At 43.5% G+C, this 19475-nt stretch overlaps 1 protein-coding gene across 1 annotated transcript in view; it reads right to left on the bottom strand.

Moving 5' to 3' along the window:
- The window catches only part of Fgd6 (FYVE, RhoGEF and PH domain containing 6), a 108262-nt gene that overhangs the window by 78481 nt on the left and 10306 nt on the right, over nt 1–19475 (bottom strand). The gene's annotated exons all lie outside the window — the stretch shown is intronic.

Raw genomic sequence — 19475 nt, 5'->3', positions numbered from 1 at the left:
TGCTTACACAATACCAAAGAGCAGCTCTGAAAACATACATACAGTGGCATTGTAAAGACTGACTGTGTTGTACTTATGTATTTAGGAATGCAGATGTGTGTGTGTGTGTGTGTGTGTGTGTGTGTGTGAGAGAGAGAGAGAGAGAGAGAGAGAGAGAGAGAGAGAGAGTGAGAGAGAGAGAGAGAGAGAGAGAAATAATTATTGAAAAAGAGAGGTCATAAATGTGAAAGAGACCAAGAAGGGGCATATGTGAGGGTTTGAGGAGAAAAATGCAACAACAACAAACAAAGCAACAATAACAACAACAAAGGAGGGGCTGGAGATATAAAATGGGTTAAGAACACTTGCTACTCTTGCAGAGGACCCGGGTTCAATTCCTAGCACCCACGACTGTCCATACTACAGTTCCTGGGGATTCAATGCCTCTTTTAACTTCTTCAGGAGCCAGTCATGCACACAGACCACAGACATACATGCAACCAAAACACTCAATCACACAAAATAAAATAACTCTAAAAAGTATTTTTTAAAAAGGCAAAACAAAACAAAAGTCATCAGAAGAGAAAGACATTAGGGTTTATCAAGTAGATAAAATGGCCAGAGCCTAGATCTGCTCTTTTTTACCCCTAGTAAATCCAGAATTTGATACAAACCTCACCTATGTATTGCATGACTGAATTAGACTTAATCCTAGCATCTGAGTACTGGTACAGTATAGTACAGTTAGGTTTATTCACCTGCCACTTATTTTATAAAGCCTACATTAAGATTTTTGTTTGGTTGGTTGGTTTTGGTTTTTGTGATGCAGAGTCTATTAGACCAGGCTAAGCTCAAAATGACAGTCCCACCTCCGTCTCCTGATTGCTGTGCACTGCCACGTTTGGCTTGCTAAGTATTCTTTCAAAGGGTGAAAATCCTTTCAAACGGTGGGGGAAAAAAAGGACTATCTGACATGTGAAAATGCTATACTATATCAGACTTTTAATTCTGAAATGCAGTCTCTGAGGCTTTTTCCACTTTAATGAAATAAGGGCATTTCGCTTCCTATTGCAAAATGAAGTTTATGTTATCAAAGGAATGTGCCTACAAATCAAAGTTTTATTGGAACTAAGAATGCTCGTTTTTGTACAGTTTTGCACAGGTATAGTTGGATAGGTGCAAGAGGAAAGTTATGGCCTGTCAACTATAAAATAATTCCCACTGTCCTTTTAAGGGAAAGGATTGCTAGGCTGCCATATAATTACATCTGCTCCGAACCAAAACTACTGGTGTTTGGGTCTCAGCCTCCACTTACTGGTTTCATGGAATTTTGGTAAGTCTTTAACTTATCTGTGCTTCAGTTGTTCTCATTCATAAACTGAGACAATAGTGGGCCTACCTGCCAGAACTCTGTGAGGAATCAACATAAGTAATTCACAAACAATGCTTTTGTACAGAGAGCTAGCCTGCCTGTCCTTTCATCCTCTCCCACATAGCATTATCTGTAATATTAAAGGGAAAAACATGATTGTTACAGACACTTAACATCCAGAAGCAGACAGACGATTACTTCAGAAGAGCCTCTGTATTATCAGTCATGGGAAACTGCTCACCTCCCGCCTAAGCATCCGGATCAAGAACTCCTTGCTACTCTGAAGTCCGGGGAGCCTCGCAGCACATCCCTGGGGCTCCCTGCTTAGTTTTGATGCTTCTGGGTTGCTTCTTACTCATACATAAACCCCTCAAGCTCTGCATTAGACTGTCTCTTCTTTCTAAAGGAATTTTAGTCACTTTACATTGGCTCATTTGGTGACAGTCCACCATTTCATAAGCACACTCTTTGTCTCTCTCTCTCTCTCTCTCTCTCTCTAGTAATAATCACTTTGAGGCATGCTAACAGCAGCGAAGGCCTAAGGCGGACATGAACAACATCCCATGATTGCAACAAAGTTGCTGATTTCCTTCCCAATGTGAGCATTTTACAGAGTGCCCTTGTTCCTTCTAAAAACAGTGGAGAAGTCAAGGGATAATGAGCAGCCAGAAGCACTGGCCATGCATCTATGCCTGTGGCACGCACTGCTCTCCCTGATTACAAGCAGCCAGTGGGTCAGGCTTTGAGTTGGACACAGACCTAGGCAGAGGAAGATGGGGCTCTGATCTTGCTAAGCCAGCCTGTCTCTCTTTCCCTGTTCATCAAACAATAGACTCCCAGAGATAGTGTGAGGCCTCCTAAACTTTCCATTAGTGCTAAAACTTTCCATAGTGAAGAGAAAAACAAACCAACAGTCAAACAAAAACAGTTAAAGAAAAGAAGGGGAAATGAAGAGAATCTTTACCTTTTGTTTTATAAATTTTAAAAGTTCTATATAATTTTTACAATTAAACTAACACAGAGTTTCAGCGTCCCCATTCTTCCTGCCAAGTTTACTAGTCTCAATTACTTTAAATATTTCTCATTAACATTTTCTTTTTAAATATTTGTTAAGGAAAGATCAAAGGCAGAACAGATTGAAGACAGGTATTCCCATTTGATCTCCCTCATAAATGAGAAAAAAAAAAAAAAAAAACCCAACCAACCAATCAGACCGTGTTGCCATGGTCTGATAAAGCCACAGCAATAGTTTTTTCTGCATAGTGACAGTCTCTAAAGGAACTCTTCTAGTACCCTAGATCTCTTCTATCTCAGACAAGAGCAAGGATCAACCCTTTGTATTCTGCAAGGTAAATGGAAGGAAGAAGAAATGCTTGCACTAGAGCATCAGATGATAGATATGGTAACAGAAACAGCACCAGCTCCTTCAGGCTGAATTCCTAAACACGGGGTTGACTGATGGCGTCCACCTGGGGGGCTCCAGCAGAGTAGCCAACAGAAATCCTTATTGGGACAAGATTTCAGCCGGCACACAGGGGACACATGCACTTGGAGAGTGCTGACGACAGGTTCACAAACACTTTTCCGTTTTGAGCAGGCTCTGTAAGAACGAGTGTTTCGAGAACTGCTACCTTGTTCGCCTGCTTCCTGATAGGTCTTCCTAGATGGCACAGATTGCCTCCACGTGTGACAACACCCACCTGGCTTAGCACGCTACAGGTTATCAACCCAATACAGTGACACACAAAAAAGCAGCTGAGATCTCTTTTTAGACTCTTATTGTGTGAAAGAATTAACACTTAACCAGGGAACGACTACAGATCAAAGCACAACTAAAAAAAAAAAAATTCTAGCATCAGACAAGCTTATTTTTTTAATATTTAAATTCTGTCCTATTAAAAGATTGTATGTATGTCAATGAGTTCTAATCCATTTCTTTAAGTCTCAGAAAGCTTTTGCCCTTCTGCGTTCTCTTTTATGTTCTTCACTAAACATCAGGGCCAATTTTCTTTGCACACTGCCTATTTGAAAGGGGAGAGGAGGACGTCTTCTTAGGCAGCCTCAGCTTCCCTGGAACCCTTGATCCTCCCACCTACCCCTCTTGCTCTACTTTGCAACTCATTTTTATGAAACAAAAATTTTTCGTGTTTTTTTGAAACAGGGTCTTTAGCGAAGGCTGGTCGAGAACTTACTCTGCAGCCCAAGAACTAGAAAGAACACCCAAGATGTTAAGAGCAAAGTTGTTGCAATGGTTCTTTTAGTTGTTACCTTGACACAATCTAGAATCACTGGAAAGAGAGCCTTAAGAAGGGATGTCTATCTACATCAGGCTATGAGCACTTTTGTTGGGGGTCGTCTTAATTATCTTAATTGATGTGGGAGGGCCCAGCCTAAAAGTGGGCAGGACCGTTCCCTGAGTTTGGTTCCTAAACTATATAAATATGGAAAGAAAGCTGAATACAAGCATGCAGCACATTCATTGCTTTACTCTTGATTACACTATATATATGTGTGTGTGTGTGTGTGTGTACATATATATATGTATACACACACATAGATAGATAGATAGATAGATAGATAGATAGATAGATAGAGATAGATTTCACCAGGACATCTTGGTAAACTTGTAGCTAACTCCAAAACAATCTATGTAGGTCGTCTAGATTTTTTTTCACTTCTATTCTTAGTCTATGGAAGACACAGACAGTTCTTTTATTTAAAATGAACTGCTTCAATCTTTAGATTTGTTTCTTTAATTTTTGTTTTGTCAGGGTTACAGTTGCACTTTCTGAGTAGTACATGACAGATCCCCTGAGGTCTGTCCTGGTTTTGTTTGCTTGATTTGTTTGTTTGTTTGTTTGTTTGTCAGCTTGCCACCTGCTAGAGTACCCTGAGAACAGCAACCTCAACTGAGAAAATGCTTCCACTAGACTGGCCTTTAGGCAGATCTGGGGGCATTTTCTTGACCAGTGGTTGATATGGAGGGCTCATCTCACTGAGGATGGGGACCCCCTGGAAGCATAGTCCTGAGTTATGTAAGAAAGCACACTGAGCTAGCCCTGAGGAGCAAGGCAGTAAGCAGCACTCCGCCATGGCTTCTGTTTCGTTCCTATCTCCATATCCTTGCCCCGGCTTCCCTCTGTAATGAAATGGGACCTGAGAGTTACACAGTGGAGTAAGCCCTTTCCTCCCTTTCCTACATTGCTTTTGGTCACATGCATTATCACAACAACAGAAAAGAAAGGAGCACAAGGGCTACATGAGACAATGTTAAAACTGTTCTTCTGGTGTGGGAATTTAGATCAAGATGGCTTCCTTCTGGGGTGCTGGGGAAGAAAAATAGCGGGGTGTGCAAACCCAGTAGCTTCTTGTTTAACCATCCCACAGTACAGTCAGATGTTCCTTATGAACTAGCTCACTCTCTTCGCCACAGAAACACACTTTTAGCTGACAGCAGTAATTCTCCCAATCGATGTAACTGCCTTCCAAAATTAACAGATGTTTCCTGTGCATTCTGGAAGCCAGGTCGGTGGGACACTTAGTATACTCAAAACTGCAGCTAGACTCTGACCTCACACAAATAAAACAGTGTTTAACATCACTACTGTTTGCACAGATGTAATCACCTCATGTGTGCCAGTACCAGCTGGGGCAACTGGGCACAGGTGCTTGTAATGTCTCAGGGTTGATTCTCCCATGTTTGTGGCTGGAGAGGGAGATCAACGAAGCTTACAAAAGAATTGTAAGTTAGTGCCGTATAACTCTTAAACACCTTGGAACAGGGCATCGTGTACTGCTTGGTATATAGTAAAAGTACAGTAAACACTATGCTAAATAATATGCTACAAGAGAGAGCAAAGACACAGAGAGACAGGAATGTATGGCCACATCCATTCCTTCAATTAGCACTCACTAAGTGTCTCCTATCTGCCAAGACCCATTTTCCAACCACTAGTGACAGAGCGCATCTCCCAAGGTCACGAAAGCCATGCTCTACAAGAGACACAGTCATGCACAGATAAAGCCCGGCTAGGACCCGGAAATGGCAGAAAGAAAAAAAACGAAACTAGCTAGATGGATAGAAAGAAAAAGTATGTGTAGGAGTGGATCTGTTCCTCTTCCTGGGTCAGAAGAGGAAGGGCCAAGGGTGTGAGTCAGTGAGCCAAGCACTTGCCTGGCAGGCACGAGGCCCTGGGTTTACCATGCAGCACTGGACAAAACTGGGTGTGGTAGCCCAGCCCTGTCACTGCAGGTCTTGGGAGGTGAAGGTAAGAGAAGCTCAGGCTGAAGTCATCCTCTGGCATACAGTAAGGCTGGGGCCAACCTAGTCTACATGATATCCTGTCTAATAAGAAATGGCAGAGTAAGCCCCAGTGCATACTAAAGGCTGGCACTGAGTGAAGCCTGGCAATGAGTGAAGCCTGGCACTGAGTGAAGCCTAGAAGGGTAGGAAATAATGTCTGGGTAAGGAGTTTATTGGGCAGTGTAACGAGGCTGTAAGCATTACAAAGGGAACGGGCATGCATGGTCAGTAGAAGGAAGTAGTAAGACCAGAAGCCTGAAAGGCTGACAGTGGCCAGGCACAAAAGGTCTTAAAAACTTGCGGTGCCAATGAGGTTTAATAACAGAATAAGTCTTAAAAAGCATGATGGGCTGAGCTGCATAAACTAATTATAGAAACCATTTCCTCAAAAATAATAACACATATAACAAACCAACCCCTCTCAGCACATACACACACACAGACACACACACACAGGGGAGGGGGAAACAGGCGTGGGGGGCAGAGGACAGCTTGGGATATACCTTAATGGTCAGCATCTGTTTAGTATAAGTGAGGCCTGGGGTTTTTACCCCAGCACCACAAAAAAAAAAAAAAAAAAAAAAAGAAAAGAAAGAAGAAAGAAAGAAGAAAAAAAGTGACTTCATCTAACTGTATATACAGATGACAAACAGGACAGTGAAAGAGTAGTCAGCATCATTAGCCACCAAATTAAAAGTGCAATAGGAGATCATTACACACATATCATACTCTTAAAAACTACAAGTCAGGAACAGTCACCTACTATTGGCCAACAGGCCGAGACACTCGACCCCGGCCCTCCTCTCACCCCATTCACAGCGTGCTGCTGGCAATGGAACATGGTGCCCTTACTCTGGAAAAGAGCCAGATGAATTTCTCGCTCTGCAAGATGGCTCAGATAGTAAAGAGCTTGCTGCTTGTCTAATGACATGAGTTCAATCCCTGGATCTCATGTAAGATGGAAGGAGAAAGACCAATCACAAAGTTGTCTTCTGCCCTCCACACGCACACACCATGACATGTACACACACACACAGAGTCATATATACACAATAATGAATAATAAAATTTCAAAAGGGCCTTGATAATTTCTTATAAAACTAAGTATTAACTAACTAAATGTACTGTTAGGGTTTTATCCAAGGGAATGAAAAAGTGTATCATCACAAAAAGCTGAACCCAAAGAAATGTCCGGTACAGCTTTGATGGTAAGGGCCAGACAGCAAAACCGGCCTGTGTATCACCGGACTCAGCTACGACTCAGTGACAGTAGTTTCTCAGTGGCCTGTTGACATATACAAGTTGGATGGACCTCCAGAGAGCCACGGTGAATGACATCAGCTGTGTCCTGCACAGCTGCATTTTATATACTGGGAGAGCTGAAATGTCTTCAATGGATTAGCTGTGGCCAGGGATTAGGGAGAGAGGTGACAGAGGAGTAAGTGGCTTTAAAAAGGCAAGGACAGAATCTGAGGAAACCTAAACCTCCATGAATTTTACCAAAGTCACTTCCTAGTTGTGATACTTTTTCTACGAGGTTTATAAAACGTCACCACTGAAGGTAAGGGACCACACTTATTCCACGAGGTTTATAAAACGTCACCACTGAAGGTAAGGGGCCACACTTATTCCACGAGGTTTATAAAACGTCACCACTGAAGGTAAGGGGCCACACTTATTCCACGAGGTTTATAAAACGTCACCACTGAAGGTAAGGGGCCACACTTATTCCACGAGGTTTATAAAACGTCACCACTGAAGGTAAGGGGCCACACTTATTCCACGAGGTTTATAAAACGTCACCACTGAAGGTAAGGGGCCACACTTAAGTGTGCTTAGTTTTTTTTTCTCTCTCTTCTCCTCTTCTTTCTATTATCTCTTTGCTTCATTTGAATCTATAACTGTATCAATAAAAACATCCATGAACAACAATAAACCATTTCCAGAGGCTAAGAGCTGCCTAGAGCATGGATATAACAGGAGGTGACTCTACGCTTCTTCATCTCCCAGGGTTGGTTTGTTTGTTTGGTTGGTTGGTTGGTTTTGAGAAAGGGTCCGACTCCAAAGCCTTGGCTGGTCTAGAACTCAAGATGTAGAGCAAGCTGGCCTCAAACTCACAAAGATTTGCTGGCCTCTGCCTCTCAAGGGCCAGAATTAAAGGGCTGGCTTAATGAGCTTCCACTAAAGGAAAAAATGAACGGGACGCAGTGATTCATTGAGTTTTACATACAGAGCTCCTGGCCAGCAAGGGGTACGTATATAGCAAGACCAGGTCTCAAAAAAAAGAAAAAAAAAAAAAAAGGTAAACAATGCATTTTACTATCAACTTCATTTATAAGCTACTATAAGAGTCCAACAAATCTAAAAATCCAATTGACTCTGAAGGCTCCAATTAGCTAAGTAAGGGAGATCACCTGAGTTAAAATGTCACAATGGTTCCGTGAAAAGCAGAGACCTCTGAAAACAACAGTCTTTAGGCAGGCCTCTCTAGCCATCCAGGCCTGCCTGCAGGTGAAGGACATCAGAGCTCATTAGGCTCTTCCAAAGGCCAGAACCGAAGCTCAGCACTATCCCCCTTTCCACCCTGCCTTAACCCATGAAATGTGGGAGAACAAGGAAGGCAGGAAGTGAGTTACACAAGGCAGTGACACAGCACACACATGTGTCTACACCAGCAGACTAAACACCGCAGGGCCCCTGCCCCTGCTAGTACACTCTTCCACAGGAAGCGTCTCGACCACCAGCCTAACAAACGTGGGCATCTCTAGGTAGGTTTTAATTTGGCTTAAATTGAGAAAAACATTACAAATCCATTGCAAGTCTGAATTACAGGGTATTTTAACTGAAATACAGTTTGAGTACTTTCATGTATCTGTAGCTACCTAATTGTAGACAGTCTTATCCAGCTTACTTTAGAGAAACCTGTTACAACTAGCTCAGTAATTAAAGTATGCAAAAAGTGTAAAAATACCCAGAGGCAATTTAAATGTGATTTATGGCACGGATTTGCTTGAAATGAGACAGGCTGTGGTTACTTGCGCCTAGGCAGGATGAACCGTGCCAAATGAAAAGGTACAATGGAATAGGCGATGAATGAACACAATGCACACTTACACACATACACACTCACACAATCGCATGCGCACAAACATGCGTGCACCACAAACATGCGTGCACCACAGGCATGCATACTCACAAGCACATGTATACACACACTCTCATGAGCGTGCATGCTCGCAAACACATATACGCACGCACTTTCACGTGCACATATTCTCACACACACTCACATGCACACACAATCGCACATGCATAAACACACACGCACGTAAACATGCACATGTGTGCACTCACGCATGCACATACCAAAGAGCTACATCAGTTTCTACCTGATATGCCAAAGGGAGAGAAAGAAAGGAAAACAAACCAAATAGGCCATGAAGTGGCATCTCTGTCAATGGCAGGCACAGCAAACCTATGACAGGTCAAGGTTAGTGACTGACCTACTTAGCAGCTGTAGCTATGAGTTGAGGAACAGCTCTGAATCTATCCTTACTGAACACACACCTGCATCCAGGGTCCAGGTCTTAACCTTCTCATGACCCAGAATATCCAGAAAGTCTACTTCTTAAAAACAAAAAAAGAGCTCACATTCACTGTCTGCCTCTCTGGGAGAAATATGCTACCATTTATGTAAGCCCATTTTTTTTCCCACTAAGATACTAATACTAACGCTCCATATAGCTACAGATAACAGCTGCAGGTGCTAGCATATGCCTATCATCCCATTGCCTGGAAGGCTGAGGCAGGAGGGTCAAAGGTTTGAGGCCAGTCTGTTCTCATCTCAAAAAAGACGAGGTGATATTATCTTATTAGATAAGGTATTTTCATCTTACAAAATGATGTCCTCTGGGGAAATCTATAAATAGTGATTAACTTTATTAAATAATCAGAGAACTCTAGAGGTTAGGGAAAAAGTGCCTGACAGCATGAATGAGGAACAGAAAACAACAGATTAAAACAGCAAGTCTCGTGTAAGTCATAAATGTAAGTCACACATAATGCTCTCTGCGAATAACAGAAACCGCATTTGACCTGCTTAGAGTGGCGGCTACCACTGAACAGATCAAATGAAAAACACGGTGTAATTCCGTTTCCAGAGCTTGAAGCACCTCTTGCCTGGCCATAAATCCTGCAATCACTGAGCTCTTCTTGCTTGAAAAAAATCTAGGCATTATGAATAGATTTTAAACAAGAATGCTTTTCCCTATCTATCTATCTATATAGCTATATATATATATATATATATTATATATATATATATATATCTTCTGGATAAAAAAAAGCATAATAAAATATCAAAACCACGGCTCACAGTGAAGAATAACAAGAGGCTATGATTTGAGTCAGGTGGTCCCAGGATCAGAACTCTCAGTTCAATAGTTGGTTATCTATCTATCTGCATGTCCTTAAAGCTCCATCTGACAGAATAATAGGAAGTAAGTCATACATGTGATCACTCCTAGTATCAGAAACGATAGTGGCGACTCTGGTTACACACCAACCCTGTGGCATCTGCTGTCAAGAGCACTTCTAGAGCTTGGGACTCCCTGGTTCTGACTTCTGGTAGGGCAGAAGCAGCACTGGATTGAAGGAGTCAGGTAGTACAGGGAAAGAACGTGTTGTTAACATATAAGAGCAGCCGGAATTTTTACATTTTTGAGCCAGGCTTGGTAGTATGCTGAGGCTGAGGCAGGAGGATGACTTGAACCTAGGAGTTTCAGCCTGAGCAACATAGTAACACACCCTCTAACTCACATTCCAAACTGCATGCTGAAAAAGAGCCTGCTTAATTCAAACATTCCCCTCCCTAGTCCACTTTCAACACCCAGGCCACATAATCCTGTGTTCTGGTGCAGGTGTGAGCCCTCCGCATCTTTCACAGCAGAAATAAGGGATGATGCAAGATGGTCTGAATCTTCCCACCTCTGGGATGGGACTGAGCTTTCTAAGTCCTCTGATTTTCCCTAGAATGCTTCCACCAGTGTAAGAAGGAGGAAGTCTCCGAGCTCCAGGCTGGAGCCCTGGTCTTACAATATCTCATCTTCCTGGTAGAGGAAAGTCCATGAGTCTTGCTAAGATTTTGATTTCCTTAAGGAGTAAAGAAGCTTTGTAGCGACTCCCTTAGTTGTAAAATGCAGTAAGTCTATGAGTATATTTAGCCTAGACCTACTAAAAGGGACAATTAATTTATTTTAAGCTGCTTGATTTAAGGGGGGATACTGCTTAATAGTTTACCCCAAAACTCCTGACTGACAGACTAAGATATCGAAAACTTTCAGTCGCCAAGTAAAGCCTATCTGAATTTGTAAACCAGGTCATCTCCCCTCCCTCCTGTCCCTCCCATGGCCTGATCTGAGAGGCTGAATATACTGCCCTTTATCCTCTTCCTTAGACTCGTGGGATAAGAGGCTAAAAGGCTTCTGACTAAAATCGAAAGCTCTCTACAGAAGACTGCTAACATCCAAAGACCAGGAGAAAGGCAGGGGTGGAGGCACAGAGCATCCTTCCCTGTACCGTCCCTGGTCTTGGATTTGCAGCTGCCAAACCATCCAGAACAACTTTGCAGATTCAGAAAGCCACAATAAATCTATTCTTTATGTTTCAAATGATACCAGCATCTGTCCCGGTGTGAACACCTATATAAATATTATCAAGAGGCTGACTCTGACAAAATAAGCGATCTAACCAAAACACACAAAGATTTCAACTGAATCCACATGAGCCAAGAGTTGAACAAGCACAAACAGCCACACCAAGTTGGATGTAAAAAAGACTAAATACACTTGTCTTTCTTTGTATTTTAATCCAAACATTCGGGGAAACTGGCTTTCTTTGTTTGGTGCTTATGATTTAACTTTTCCTGTAGCAGAAACCAAAATACTCCATCACTGGGAGATTCTTGAAGACTTGGGCTGCAGCCCCTCATGCAGCTCACTCCTCCCTTCCACACAACCTCTTGAACAACATGAGTCAACTTTACTCTAGAAGTGGATATAATGACACTCCAACTTATCCTCAAGCAGAGCCAACAAGAATCCGTATAAACAAAAAATTCTGAGAAGCTGGGAAAGGTAACTCCAAGAGACAGCTACTCTTCCTGGACATCACATCGAGGCACTTGACGTCACTGACAATCTTAAGGGCCCTGCTTCTTCCTGCAACTTCTGTGACAGATTATCTTTGACAATGTCAAAACTACTTACAAATACTGTTTTTCCTACAGATCCACAAACAAAATGACCAGAGGCAGATCACACCACCGAAGTGATTTCTCCCTACCACCAAGAAAACAATAGGCAGTCCTTCCCTTCATCTTTCTGTCTGTCTATTACTCTCTTTTGAAATAGGATCTCACTTATAGCCCAGGCTGGTCTTGAACTTAGCTCCTTGCCTCCATCAGCCAAGTGCTCTGACCACAGGTATATGCCACAATGGCCAGCTTTGTGTTTACCCGCAATGGCCAGCTTTGAGCTTCCCTTTCAATTCAGCATTTCCTTCAACTGTCTGTGACTCTTCTTAGCTTACCCAAACCAAAATGTGCTATGTTACAAACTTTTCTGTACCTAAAATTTAGTCTTAAAAAAAAAAAAAGTCTTTTGAAGTAGAGTGTCATGTAGCCCAGGCTAGCCTGGAATTTGTTATATAACTGAAGATGATTTTGAACTTCTGATCAGTTCCTACTCTACCTCAGGAGTGCTGGAATTACAGCCACGATCATCATGCCTTTTTTTATGCAGTGCTGGGGATAGAACCCAGGGCCTATGCTAAGTAAACACTTTACCAACTGAACTATGTCTCCAGCCTGAGTTTTATAAATTTCTTAAATCCAGGCACTGTGGAACACACGTGTAATCCCAGTACAGGGGAAACTGAGGCAGGAAGATTAAGTACAGTCTGGGCTATCACACTGGAGTACTGGGCCAGACAGAGCTACAAGGGCAAGACCCTGCTCAACTGTACTTCCCACTGAAAAAGGCATTAAAAGAAATGGGCTAATGTAAACACCACACTTGTTTAATCCAAAAAGGCTTCCTCTAACAAACGCACCTCTGTGGTCCCAGGAAAAAGATGACAACATTTAAGAACTGTCTGAAGAGCACAGAAAGCTCATTGAAGTCACATGCAAGCACAGTTGTTCCTTACAAATTCCAGAAAGGGGAAAATGCCCGTTCCCTTCTCAACAAACAGGACCCTGGATCTGGAATTCCCCTGAGCGACCCGGGGACCTCCAGGCTAAGCTCACCTTCCCCACTTCTTGCCAGGTAATCATTTCCTCAACACAAAAACCTGCCTCGGGATCTAGATTTCACAAAGTTAGACTGGCCGCGTCAATACAGCAGAAACGACTTCACAGTGGGGGCTTCCGACTTCAGTCCTGGGTAAATGTTCCCAAAATAAACTAGTGGAGAAGGGCAGATGTGCCACTGACCACCTTTCTTTGCCCCCAAGCACTGCAATTCCTCAACTCCTTTTTTTTTTGACAGGACCTCATGTAGCCCAAGCTTGATTCTGAGCTAAGAATGACTCAGATTTCAAGGTTCCTCTGCCTCTACTTCCCAAGTACTGGAATTGCAGGAACACCAGGCTTGCACACGGAATTCTTTTAAGGCCCGATAGGTAAAGATAAGCAGACAACTGATCAACCTGTGAATGAACCGAATCTATTAAGACATTTGCAACTCACACTGGATTTTCAGAGTAGGAAAAATGGAGTAGGAGGTAGGTTCCTAGGCTAATGTTAGACAATACAAGAGAGCGGGGGAGCAGGCTGGAGAGATGGCTCAGCAGGTAAGAGCACTGGTTACTCTTTTTTTTTTTTTTTTTTTTTGTTTTTTTTGAGACAGGGTTTCTCTGTGTAGTCTTGGCTGTCCTGGAACTCACTCTGTAGAGGCTGGCCTCGAACTCAGAAATCTGCCTGCCTCTACCTCACGAGTGCTGGGATTAAAGGCATGAGCCACCTTGCCCCGCAAGCACTGGTTACTCTTACAGAGCCCAGGCTCAATCCCCACAACTCATACGGTGGCTTATGACCATCTGTAACTCCGCTTCCAGATCTGATACCCTTTTCTGACTTCCATGGGTACCAGGCATGCACATGGTGTACCTACATTCATTCATAGAAGCAAAACATCCATAAAATAAATTTAAATTTTTATGTGTATAATTATACACATAAAAATTTAAATTTAAAAATTAAAGTTAAGAAAGGCATGACAGGAAAATAAATGTGTAATTAGAAAGAAATGCAATGGGAGGTGACAGAAATTATACCTGTGTTATTAATAAACTGAGAAATCACACCCTTGAGTCTCGGGTACCCATATATTCAAGGTAGAAAAGGCTAACATGTGTCGTTATTGGCAAACTAATAAAGGTGGCACTGTAATTTCTGAGCTAAATGATACGTTTTCTGCTGAGTTTGTTTAGGGTTTTTTTCTTAATGTATGCATTTGTATGACTGCATGCCACACATGTACAGAGACACACACAGGCCATAATAGGGTGAGCCATCCCTGGATCAGGAGTTACAGGCAGCCGTGAGCCATCTGGCATAGGTACTATTCAACTGGACTCTGACACCTCTGAGAAGTGAGTACTCTCAATGACTGCGCCTTCCCTCTACCTCCCAGGGGCTCAGTTCTTAATTGGAAAACATAAAGAGCTGGATGGGTTGGTGGGAAATGCTTGCCACACAAGCTGGGGTTCCTGAGTTCAAATCCCTAGAACTGACATAAAGCTAACACGGTATTGCGCGCATCTCATCTACAATCCCAGTGCTATGTTGACATAAGTGGAAGCAGAGACAGGAGGAGCCCTGGAACCCTGCAGGTCTGCCAGCATGGTACAGTGAAAAGCCGAGAGACCCTGTCTCAGAAGGTAGAAAGTGAAAACTGACACCGGAGGTTGTCCTCTGACCTCTCCATGTATACATACAGTAGTACTCTCATACACTTGTACCAGGTGAACAACACACACACACTCACACACTCACACATGTGCACGAGGGTTTGCTTAAATCTCTGGCTAACACGTTTTTAAAAGGGTTTGATGATGCTGCACACCTGTGATTTCAGAGCTTAAGAGGTTGATCTGGGAGGATCTTTGGTTCGAGGCCAGCCTGGGCTACATCATGAGATTCTGCCTTAAAGTCTAAGGCACCCAATTACCTGAAAGCGGGTATTTGATAAAACACTGATCTATCTGCTGACAGAAAACAACCAAACAACGAGATACAACTGGATAAGATTGTACAATTCACTAACTCCTAATGTCTAAAAGGAGAGTGTCACTGGGAATGAAATCCAACTCTTCTACCAGTGTCAAATATAAGGCAAGTATGTAATCAAAGAGGTTTGCCAAAACTGTGTGACCATGACACACAGAGTTAAAGAGGCATACAAAGTTTTGATATTTCCTGAATCTAAAAATAACTCACAGGAAAGGGCTGCTGTTGAAATATTATGCGTCCCTCCCCCACCTTCTAGTTGTTTATGATCTTATCTGTGATATGACAACATAAAAACTGGTCGTTAGTGCAATTAATTTATCGTTGATTTTGTTCACTGTTTAATCACATTACTAAAATCTAACAATACCACCAGATGGTAAACACAGTCAGATGCCTGCTAGGCCAGGTCTGCCAATTTACAGGACAGACGCCCTGTGCAGCTACTGCAGTGTATTAAGCCCAGCTCCATGTTTAACATGGAGAGAAACAACCAGCCTGAAATAGTGATCAGTCCTCATCACGGCTGAAGTTATATAGATTAGTGAGAAAAAAAAATTATTCTGATGTCTATTTGCTTTATTTTTTTATTCTGTTTCTGGAAGACTTAAGAGATAAATACAAACTTATTGAGGCTGAGACGTCTGGGCAGGTTCAAGGAACGATTCATATTTCTAATCCTACTTCTGTCTGGGTCTTTCAACGGGCTTCTCCCTCCAGAGTACCACTCACACGTCCTTTCCGGGGTTATAAAAGCAGGACCCTTCAGCTCCCCAAAGCCAAGTCTCATCCTGTCTACTTTAAAACAACTGCTGGCTCAAGTTATCAGCACGGCTGTCAGGCTGTCTCTGTTTGCTTTTGTCGTATTAAGTGCTGGACCTAGGACACCAGGTAAGCACTGAGTCACTGAACTGCACCACAGCCCGGAGTGATCCTCAATGGCCTGTCCGGCAGTACAACAGTGACAAAAAACACCATGTGCTGTAATGGCCTGTTGCCTCACTGGGGGAGGGAGGGGGTCCTTGCCAGTAAACACTCAATGCACACATGCTTGCTATCCATGTGGGATGGGGGCGGTGGGGTCATTGGAGGATTTACTAGGTTACTTAGAAAAATCCAACGGCCATAATTTTCTAAGTGTCTACGAGAACAAACCAAGATGTCACAAGAAAACTCAGGAACGTTTCCAGGCAAAGCTTTTCCCCTCCTCCCCCCAGAATCAAGAAATCTGCTTCAGTTTCAAAGGGGGAAACTTCAGTATTTGCATGCTGTTGGCCCTGCTGGTTGTTCTACGGTTAGGTAACATCAACAACCTAAATCCTAGAATCTTCCCTATGACTCCCCAAGCTTCCTGGATAGAAGCGGCAGCTGGAAAGCCACCATCTGTACCCTGTGAAACAGGGATGTATGTTGCCTGCTATGGTTATAAATATATATGTTTCAGGGTTGTGCTGTCTGTGACACTCTGGGAAAGAGGTCTTACCCCAGCCCTGAATGGTGACCCAATTATAACCCTAACAGCCCAGCAATAGGAACGAGTATTTGCATTCAGAGAGTTTCAATACTAGCAAGGCAGCTACGGCCATGGTGCCCTCCACAAAGGCTCCAGGGCCCCCAGTGGTCCAGCATGGTGTTTTGGCAGGAAGGCAACCTTTCTTTTTAAAGTAGACAAGATCAGACTTGGCTTTCAGGAGGAGCTGATGGGTTCTGTTTTTATAACCATAGAACAGGCACGTGAAGTGGCAAGGTTTGAGGCCAGCCTGTGCTCTAAAGACTTCTAGGCTATCCTGGTCTACAAATCCCATCTCAAAAGAAAAATTAAACAAACAAAACCAACTGCCCCCGAACACTGGAACATTCCAGAGTGACTCACATCCTACTTCCAAAGAAATTACTTCTAAGACACAAGAGCAGTAGGCGAGTGGTGACACACGTGGCTTATGTTTCTGTATCCAGAGTGCCTCTTCCTCCCTCCCGTACCTTCAGAGCCCCCTCTTCATTCATCCTTCCAATGCTGCGGCTTTCCACTACCTTCTCTGTACCCTTCGTTTCTAGTTACCACTCACTCCTGCCTGAGCTCAGAAAAGCTGTTTACAGAAACGGTAGGGAGAAGAGAAGGGATACACATTAGAAGACAGGAGGAAGTAAAGAAACCCTTTGCTTACTAAACAGCCACCCCACCCTTCCCTCCTTATCAGTCACTGGGCTCTAACACTAGCCCTGGCAGCAAGCTCGGCCAGGCCCCCTAATTTCCTCATTCCACAAACCCTGCTGAGTTGACAGCTATCCCTGAGATAACAGGCACACAATCCCACCTCAGTCACAGCTTGCAGCTCACAGATCACACAGAAAAAGTAACAAAGTTCACCTGGGCCTGGCAGGGGTGGCCACGCCTTGAATCCCAGCACTGGGGATGCAGAAGCAGGCAGGTTCTGTGAGTTCTAGCCAGCCTGGTCTACACAGTCAGGACTACACAGAGAAACCCTGTCTGGAAAAACAAACAAAACAACAACAACAACCAAAACCCTGACCTCCATTTCCGACATTATTCTTTGGGGAAAACAATGAGTTACAGTTGTGAATTTTAGATTATACCGCTAATCAGAATTTGGGACAGCCTATTATTTAAATATTTCCTGATAAATGACAAAGAGATTATAGACCTGTAAATATTCCGATTTATAAACATCTTAGTTTTAAAGACGAGGGCTGGGATAACTCTGAATTGGTCAAACAGTTTTACTTATCCAGAATTTGGCAGCTTAAGTATCCAGACCCCAAGGCTAGTGACACTCTAACCCAGAGCTCCAGAAAGGGCCCGGATTCCCTTCCCTGAGGGCTGAGACACTGCACAACACTTTCCTGATGACTCTTAGAGAGAACCTGAACACGCTAGGCAAGTAAGTACTAGACTGTTCAACTACAGCCCAGCCAGCCTCCTGCATTTTGAAGGACTTATTCCAAGTCACAGGTCTCCACTTTCAGCAAACAGACCCTCCTTTGGGGTTTGCACTGGACTCTTCTCGGGTCTGTCTCTCATTTACCTCACTTCCTCTTCCCAGGATCCTCCCCAGGAAGGCCTGAATTCTGCTTTCACTGACTAGTCAACTACAAAAGAAGCATTCTCTCAGGCTTTAGTTGATGGCTGAAAGCTTTGGATTCAACTGGCACATTTTAGGTCTCTCAGAGCCCATTGAGGACTCCCTGTTCATGGCTTAAACAGAACCTCTCTGTGGCAGTTGCCCACCCTCCACCAGGCTGAACTCACACAGGGCAGGAACCTGAAGGCAGGAGCTGGTGCAGAGGCCATGGAGGGATGCTGCTTACTGGCTTGCTTCCCCTGGCTTGCTCAGCTTGCTTTCTTATAGAACCCAGGAGTACCAGCTTAGGGATGGCACCACCCACAATGGACTCTCCCATCCTTGACCACTAATTGAAAAAATGCCTTACAGCTGGATCTCATGGAGGCATTTCCACAGGGGAGGCTCCTTTCTCTGTGATAACTCCAGCTTGTGTCAAGTTGACACACAAAACCAGCCGGTACACTTGACTCCTGTGCCATTCCACACCTAGTAGACTCCTTGTTCAGCCTTATATAGAATACAAAGAGAGAACCAGAACTCTTCAGTACTTAAAACTGAACGCCATGCAGCCACTGTTAAGGTGTTCATGCTCCAGTAAATAACTCCCCATTCACTCACACCTATGCAAGCAACTGTAATTACATTTAGTCAGGCACACGAAAACGAAGTCCCCACAAGCCGAAAGGACATGAGAATAGGGAGGGGTGAACTTACTGGGAAGGAGAAAGGGGTCCGTGGGAGGAGAGAGAGATGCAGGAGGGAGATGGGGTTGAAAATGACAAAAAAAAACATATGCACATTAAAGAGATGGTCAAAGATACATAAATACTTTCAACAAACAAACACAGAGCATCAGACGCATCCATAACAACATGCTGTAAGTCAGACGAATCTAGAAGATGCAAGGACAGCGCTGGCTACCAGGGAGTGCAGAGCAGGAAGGGAACACTTCCTGCTAGGTAGCCATAGAAGCTCCGTGAAGCCAGGGACCGATACGCTGAGCCACTGAAGATGAGTAAAACCTCAGCGAGAGAGGTGACATATATAGTATGTACACAAAGAGAGGAAGACAACCGTTCCCTGAATGTCCCTGTTATTACCTGAGGTCAACAAGCAAACTAATGCTTAAAGAGTGGCAAGACCTGAGGATCTAGAGTATTCCAATGATGGTGCCTTATGGGTTTCAATTTTTCATATGCATGGATTTCATAATTTCACAAACCTCACAGAATTTACCAACGTCTGCCCAAGTTTCCATGTCCGACTATGGGGGCCCGGGTGGGGGTGTGGCTGGGACCTTGTGGAGGCCATCTTTGCAGTAGCTACCTGCTACTACGCAAACTCTTTGAATTGGCTGCTAAGGTATTACAAGCTTGCAATGCAAATGCCTGTTCCTATTGTCTGGCAAAGGGACTCTAAGCCCAGAACTGCTTTCATCTACGGCTTCTC

Source organism: Mus caroli, unplaced genomic scaffold (assembly GCF_978045245.1).
Source record: "Mus caroli unplaced genomic scaffold, Mus_caroli_1 scaffold_9, whole genome shotgun sequence".
NCBI lineage: Eukaryota > Metazoa > Chordata > Mammalia > Rodentia > Muridae > Mus > Mus caroli.
The sequence above is the reverse complement of the archived record's forward strand: the minus strand, read 5'-3'. Positions and strand labels throughout refer to the sequence as shown.